Source organism: Struthio camelus, chromosome 2 (genome assembly GCF_040807025.1).
Source record: "Struthio camelus isolate bStrCam1 chromosome 2, bStrCam1.hap1, whole genome shotgun sequence".
In the NCBI taxonomy this organism is placed as follows: Eukaryota; Metazoa; Chordata; class Aves; order Struthioniformes; family Struthionidae; genus Struthio; species Struthio camelus.
Genome location: NC_090943.1, coordinates 58,267,989 through 58,276,867, shown reverse-complemented (window position 1 = coordinate 58,276,867; position 8,879 = coordinate 58,267,989).

Genomic DNA, 8,879 nt, shown 5'->3' with positions numbered 1-8,879 from the left:
AGCTGAGGAAACATTTAATACACTGGGTTTAAGAAGAATTATCATTGGCAGAAGGGAACATGAAGCACTGAGATTGTTACATATTTTATGGTCATGGACCAATCCATGCGTAGAGGGTTTTAGAGAAGCCAAGCAAAACAGGGAGATAAGAGAGGAGAGTTTCCACTTTAATAACAATAATTCAAATAATAATAACCACAACAACTCCTTAATAACTATATCTTTCACTGTTAAACCATGGAGTGAAATGGGAGCTTTGTGTAAACACAGCATGATTTAAACCCCTCATATAAATGGTAGACCTAAGCATAAGGTACAAATTGACTACTCAGTATGTATTTTTGTTTTATCAAGCGGTAACCGGCCAGCAGACATTTGCCTCAGTCAAGATACCTTTGGCAATCAGCGCTTAGCTAGCTGAGTATTTTTTTCAAAACGTCAGTGAGAACGAGGGGAGAAGGCGAGTAGGGATTACACAAACTGTTTGCACTGCTGGGCTCCCCCGCCCACAATTATGTGGCTGAACCTCGTCCATGTTTGGAATTTCCAGCTTTTAAAAAATCTCCACTGGAAATCTCCAATGGCATAACGCAGCCCCTTGTGTTCTGTTTGCAAGGCAGGTGCACTTCAAAATCTTCTCTGTTGTTCCCCGTGCCCTGTGCTCCGTGTTTCTGCCATCTATGACGTCTTAGAAGTTTAGTCAGTGTTTAGTCCGTCTCCTCTAGGATTTAGTTTCTTTGGCCTCACGTTTCAGCGTGAGCTAATTTTTGCATACTCCACAGAGTCTGGGAATGTCATCCCAATACAGGAACAACCCAAATGCAGCTCTTTCCAATTAAATTCCCAGAATATGTTTATTCACACAAAGTGGGATGGTTGGATCCTGTAAAATGGGAGGAAAAAAAGGAATTTTGACGACACCGAGTCAACGGAAGAGCCAAAAAGAAACACAAAACATTTTGGATATTTCAACGCAGGGGAAAATTGACATACTAGCTGTGTCTGGTCTTTTAATAAAACCATAACAATGTGGGGAGAGTAGGAGCATGACCTCTGTATACATACAGATCAAGGGGTCTTCAAGGAATCCTGGCCCACGTTCTGCAGCTCTTTGGCTGCCTGTGTAGTGTATTCTTAATACATATTGCAGAACCCTTCAGTTGAAAGACTGGCTGAGTCATAGCTAAGGTGCCAATAATACTGTGGTCTGCAGCTATTCAGTACCTCCTCGTGTGGAGGGGAGCCAAGACTGGGATGTTAGTTTTGCCTCCACTGATTATTCCCTATCGTCAACATCTGCATTCAATCAGCCACATGCCCTGAAATGGAGCAGTTTAAAGATCCTTAGCTGCTAAAAAGGCATCACTAGTCATTGGAAAAAAAAAAAAAAAAACAACCTCGCATACAGTCGTAGTCGCTCCTATTCTCCCCTTCTTGTTCCCTTCATCTTTTCTTGCCTGGTAATCACACCCCTTCACTCCACACTGTGTGGAAGGCAATGGAGGCTCCGCTTCTGAAGACAATCAAGTCTTTATATTGATTTTAATAGAAGTTTGGATCATGCCTAAAACGTATCAGACGCTCTTTCGGTCATGCGGGTGTATTTTGGTTCAGATCAGGCGTGCGCCTTTGAGACTAATCTCTTGCCTGGCGTGACTTACTCTGCTTGAGGCAAAGGTGCACTGCAGGAGTGCACCTGATGCGCTTCCACTGCCAATGGGCGTTCTGTCCACAGGACCGCACTAGAGCTAGTGCAGAACAACCCTCCCTCTGTAATACACAGCGTGGCTGTCAGGTCCGTGGTACCAACTGTTGCGCTCTGTAGATCTGCCCCTTTTGCACCATGCTGCTTGCTAATGTAGACATAGTCTCCGTCTTTTTGATCTGCTTCTGTCGTTTTATTTTGAATTTTTGTCCTGCGTCCTGCATATTAGAATTCAATTAAAAAACATATATATACCATATCCCTCATCCTCCATTTCTGAAACCACCCTGGCACCTTGTCTAAGCCAGGTGGAGGAAACGAGCTCTTTAACCCAAGACTAATAGAAATATTTCCATGAAAATGCATTCCGTGAATATTTCCCATTCACTTGCTAGTAAGCAGCCATACTGAGAGCCTCTCTATAGCACCCATGACAGTTTAGGATGTTTCTCTGGTTCTTCAGTTTAAGAGAGCAGCTGGAGTGCCAGAGGAGAGTAGGTGTTGCAGCTATTCCACTGAGCACATAGGAACTTAGGGTAGGGCAGCCCAAGGTAACAGTGGGTTTGACTTGCGCGATGCTCCCTGGTATTTAGATGCTGCAGCAGGCACCCGAAACCGCAGAGATGGAGTAGTACACATTGGCAGTATGGTACTAGGCATGTATGTGGCAATTGTCCTTCTTTATGTATTAGCGTATGTGCCAGTACAACTCTGTATATGAAATAGAGAGAAAAATTACAAGGAGTCATTAAGCAGAGGTGTATTTAATTGTATGCTATGAGTATTTGCATTATGTACCATAACACAACTAAGGAAACAACTGAGATACTGACAAGAATTTCAGTTATTTTAAACAATTAAAGATATGTGGAGTATACAAAACATGTCCTAGTGTTTGGGAAAGATATTGCTGCGTGGCCTCCTTACCCAGTGAACAAAATTAAAAGCAAAAAATACTTATTCCTTTTACTTTAGCACACACTTTATAGCACAGAGTATATATCCAAAATATGAATTTAACACTGTAATTTCCTCTTAGTTTGCTGTTGTCATGAATGAAGGAACCATGTTCTTTGGAAAATGCAGTCTTTACTGCCTAATCACACACAAAACACCTATTCTTCCTTCAAGACCTCAATAAATCTTTAAGGGTAAAAGAGACTTCATTTTTCTAAGGGACAAAATAGACAGGCAGCAACCACTTGCTGGTTTTTGAGGACACCCTCCTATTTCAGCGCAGAATTGATAACCCTGGCACCTGCTGTGTCTGTGGGTGGGCAGCCCTTTGTGTGCTGGAGTACTGTGGCACCAAAATCAATGGAGGGGAGGCAGGATTTCCTGGTGTTACGGATAATGTTTTCCTCTTTTATGCTGGGTGCACAACTGTATTAGAAGTTAGTAGACAACATTATCTTACCAATGCGTAGGGATGCATGAAATGTGTTTGTGATTTGATGGAGTTTCTAAGGAGCAGGCTCATATCCACCATATGTCCTGGAGAGGGTTACTCAGGGCAAATGAAAAGAAACTTTCACCTGTCTTCATCGCCTGCTAGGTGTGAAAAATAAGTGATACTGAGTAAAGAGCATAGCAGACTATTGCTTGGCTAATTCTAAATGTACTCCTATTTCCCAATTATGTAACTGTGTGTGCATATAAGGAGTTGTCAGGTTTTAGTGACATGCTAGAGGTACATAACTGACATGCCCGAGTGCAGACTTGGTACTTAGCTCCCTCTTTACGCAATGGAGAGTGATGGCTGCCTCGAGAGGGTGGTGCAGATGTCAGCCAGGTTGAGTCTCCCTCTGAACGGGTCCATTTCTCTCCAACAGCTACAGAAGGAATTTGATCTGACAAAGCTTATTTTGGAGAGCCTACTGGGTTGGGATTCAGAGGATCTTAATTCTACTCTGACATTGTCACTAACCTACTCTGATCTTAGCCAATCCACTGTCCTTCCATTTCCCATCCCAGCTTTGCTCTGCCTTATATTTAGAACTTAAGCTCTTTGAGGTAGGGCTAGCCTTTTTCTATGTTTTTGCAGTATATACAGTCCAGAGAATATCTCTGTGATATGCACAGATAAACATCAGCTATTCTCAAGATAAAGCAACCAGATCAGATTCTGAATACTGCCGATCAACACATAAACACGTAAGGAGATGGGGGAGCTGATTCTAATTCTGCTTGATGCAAGAGTATCTTAATGTCACCTGACAGAGGAGCTTCCCATCGTCTGTGGCTGCCTCCAAGACTGTCATACATGTACTCATACGCTTGCAAACAGGTACATGCTCCCTTACAAATAGGATAGTGTGATTACTATAATAAACTGCTGGGTAATGAAATACTTGCATTTGCTTAGCTCTACTAGCTGTCCAAATGACATGATTCTCAGTAGTCCACCTCAGCTGGTCATGGCTTTTAGCATTCCCAACTTTCTTACCAGTCTCAAACAGTCACTTTGAAAGATAATCCAGCCCCCAAATGTTTTGTGCTTACAGAAAATGTTCAGAGAAGTGACTTGGATAATAATGAATTCAAACTAATGATGAGTTTGCAGTCATTCATCTTGTCATTCATCAGGACTAGGAGAAATAACATCATTCTAGTAGATGTCTAGGAATCTGGCAATCTGAGATTCAAAGGTTACAGCGCTGTTGGTTTATGAGAAATCAGAATAAACAAAAACATTATTAGGAACATAATTAAGAAATTATTGAATTTCTAAAAATATATAGGCATTAAAATGATAACTCAGTGCTTACTGGATAAATTTGTAACAAGACTTCACAGTTTAATTAGGTTGGTTTTACAATGTAAGATATGGAAAACAGTATCAAAATGTTTAACATAATACGATTATGTAAAATGTGTAGCTTCTGTGGACTACATATCCTCATGGTGTTGGTGTAATGTCTTTACCTGGCATTTATTAGGACTGAAGTCCTTCATGGTATTGTTTTTCTTAAATAATGTGTCCTCCCCACATACCATTTTACTGAAACCAGCATTTGCCACCAAGTGCTGCTTCCCTTTTAGTCAGCATATTATATAATTCAGATCCTGATATGTATTCAATCAGAACGCTTACGCCTAACAGTCATCTCCAGACCAATACTGGTTCAAAATAGCTCAAAGTAGACCTAAAGTCATTTCACTTTTCTGCCATGAAAATATTACAAAAATAGCATGAAAATGATTTTTCTAATCTTAAAGTTGCCTATATTAGTATTTCATTCATCTTTTCCTTTTTGTATCATTTTTGCCTTCCATATCCCTCATTTTTTCTTGCTCCCATTTTTCATATTTTTGTTTTTTCATATCTTTTTATGACCTTTTCTCTTGTGTTTCTTCAGTCTCTTTCCCCCTTTCTTTCTTTCTTTCTTTCAAGGTTTCCTTCTTGCATTTCTTCTAATGGGGCATATGTTACAGTGAAGTCTGCTAAACTGCAGGTTGGTTGCTAGTTCTGCTACTGTGGCAACCTTCAGCAGTCAGTTCCTCTCCCCATCTCTCCGTTTCCCCACCTGGAAAAACTAAGCTAGTCTCCTATGTGGGTAGCTTTGAAACACATTGAGATATACTGATGGAAAGCTCTTTTTAAGCACTGTTACTCTATCTTTCTCTATCCCACCTTTTCTCCTCTGCCTCAGCTACCTCCTCAATACTCATGATTTCCAGCTTCCCAACTAACTCTTAGCTCCCATTCTTTTTTACCTCCCTCCATCTAACAGTAACATTTTCAATGAGGACTTTCAACATATCATGGTTATTACCAATTCTGCCATATTCTGCAGATAATGTGCCCACTGCATTCACTGTATCTCTATCTATAGTCTTGAAAGAGAGCTGGAGCAGCTCATAAGTGAATGATTCCATTGGTTTCAACTGACCGGGGTCACTAAAGAACATGAATGATGATGCAACATCTGATTTTGGTTATAAAGCAGATCAGAAGGGTCTTAGAAAGGATGGGATGAGCAAAGAAGTTTCATTTATGAGTCACTCCTATGGCATCTAAACCTTGTAACTGGAAAATGTGTATAAATGAAGCCTGCCTCCCATGTTCACTCATGAGGTTACTTAAATCATGGTCACATATCCCTACTACCTTGGGAAAAAGATTTAGACAATGCATATTTGAAGATTATAATACTAACACCATTCAGAAGTCAAAATCTTAGCCATATCTTGACTACGCTCAGAGGAAAAGATAGGTACTGTCAACATCAATATATTTCTACATCTATGACCATTTGTTACAAACCTATTTTTTCGATGTCTGTCCATACAGCCTTTGGCATTGAAGGACCTTGGTCACATTCAGTGAAAGAGCAGGACACAGTCAAAGCTTGTCAGTGTTAAATGCCTCAGACTACAGTGCCAGAAGTCCTGTTCAGTAAGTTGTTAAGTAAATCTGATTTAATCTATATGGCTATAGTGAAATAAAATGCAGACACCAACATTTTGATGTTACTCTCTCTCAGGGACAAAATGTTTATACTCCTTAAGTGTGAAGATGATGTAGAGAGTGAAGGAAAGATGAAAAAACACATTGTAGCATTTACGGGCTGTAGAGCCATAAACTATAAATCATATTGGACTAAGCTATGATCTTGGTGGTTCTTAAAAGCTAAGCAGCACTGGGTTGAGCTAACCTGACATAGAAGAGCAGCCAGGATAGATAAAGGACTTGTCTGAATGCCTCACCATTTTTGATAAACACTGATTCATGCTCCAGTTACATGTTCTTATAGTCATGAAATTCTATCAGTTCTGATCACTCCAAAATCCCATGGCACTTTCTGAAACAACATGCTGGTGCCTCTGATCTGAACAGGTATCAGTTCAGATACAGTGACACCTCTTACACATTTTGTAGCTGTAAGTGGAACCATTGCTTTTCACTGACTTCCCCAGGTGCCAACTCTTTGTTTAGAGTTGCTGTGGGCTGTTGTGTAGCTGCTGTTTTCTCTGATCCACAGTTCAGCTGAGGGCCTCTGGAAAGATGCAATTCCAGAAAAGGGCTGGAAGCAGGCCAGTGAAGATTTTTCTACTGATGTATTTTGATTTTTATTCTTTAGATGAAAACAGTCAGGTCTGGGTGTAAGACTAATAGGAAAAGTAAAAAAAAAAAAAAGTGGCAAAACAAACAAATAAAATACAAATAAAAAACCCACTAATGTTGCACTGATGCACTGATGCACTGATGTTGCACTGATCTTATTCCTGGAATCTCTTCCAAACTGCTATTGTTCAAAAAAAAAAAAGTATAACTGGTGTGAGAACTTTTCCCTTGTTCTGTACTAATTTTAGAATATCTTTACTGAAACCAATAGTTTCAGTACCAATATATACAAGAATATTAATGAAAAAAGTATTGATACTTTTAGAAGGAAAAAACACCATTCAGTGGAATGGAAAATCATCAGAAATGGAAGAACTACGAAATTACTGAAAACGTTTTTTTTTAATATGATTCACGATGTTCCTATGGCAAGCATTGTCCAGCATATTTATTATTGAGTCATGAATTTTGCAAGATGCAGAAAAGTATGACCAGAATAAACAGAGTGGTAATAATAATGAACTTCTTCAAAGAGCCTTAGAAAGACAAACCAGTTTTAAAGGGATAAGATAACTTCCAATTGTTTGAGAGCAAGAGATTTTCTCTGGAGATAACTTTGTAAGCATGCACGTCAAAGTTTCTTTCAGAAGCAGTTTTCGCTGAATGCAGTACGAGTAAGAGAGCTATCTAAATCAGGTGGGCATGCAGGATTCACAAGGGTAATTCCTATTATCTTATATACTGATAATAATGCTTGGCCAGTTGCTTTTTTTTCCCTTTTAATGAATTGACCCAGTTAAATCATTTATGTATCTAATATGCATGAGATGCTATAATTAGAGCATTTTTAATTATTCAACATTCTTAACTCTTCTCTTGAGTGTGGTAATTTGATAAGACAGTTCTGAACACTGGAACAACACCTTGATACGAGGAGCTTTCTGCCAATACTTAAGCTGTTGTTTCTCATGTATAATCTTAGTCAATATTATAATTTTATGTAGGTATGAAGGTTACTATTTGTCTTGGACTATTTGTTTTCTTATGCAAAACTGGTGGTATTCCTATTCAGGCAAAAATTATTTAAATTCATCTACCTAAATATTCCATATTTGAGCACAGTGGAAAAGATTATTTTGTATTTAAAAACCAAAGTGAATTTCAGGCTTATGAACCATGCTGGAGGGGAGTCTTTAACCGTTATATCCTTTGTTTATTTGCACAGCTACTGTGCAGACAAGGTGAGCAGTGGTATCTTTCTTCACATTATTTTGGAAGCATTCTCTTCAAGAGGGTAAGGAAATAGTTCACTTCACTGCTTATTCAGGATTTGATCAAGCCCCTGGAACGAGTATCAAGTTCACAGTGAGTCCAGTAAGCTCTGGATCAGGGCAAACACTTATGAAAATGACCACTAAAATAGTGAACACTGACAAGTTGTGGTGCATCCTGTATATGCATACCTATTCGCATAATCTGGACTGAAGTAACCTACTTATTTTACATAGGCCACAATACACGTTCTTACCTAGCAGAAAGCATTTCAATGCATTGTTCAAGCAAATATGAGCTAAAATGCCTTTCTAGGAATACTGAATACAAAGCAGGTAATTTTGAAATGGATGTACCAAGCCACAGGTAAAGATCATGATTATACCTGAAGTCAAATCTCCTTTCACTTTTAAAAATAATTAAGCATTTGAGAGCATAAACCAAGCTAATCCCCTTGGGGGGAGTGAGATCTAACACAAATGTTCAATTACATCATCAATTTACTTGGTCATCTTTTACCCCCTTTGTAAAAGCTGAAGTGCAAAAGTACTTATCTCCATCAGCTGCAATGACTTTCCCTGAGTTATATGCTTGACACCTGTCTATTTGGAGACAAATATCTGCTCTTTTTTCACCTGCTTTACTCTTCTGGGATTCCTAGGTTCATGCAGCATAACTTCTTCTGTAATCTTAGTGAGACCACCAGACTGTTTACTTCCTGCTCAGGTATTTACGTGCAAGCCAAGTTGACCACCTTGACATGTTATGAGACTATTTCAGGCATCACGGTATGAGTGATGACACAGCTGAAAACAGAAAGAAAGCTACGTTGTA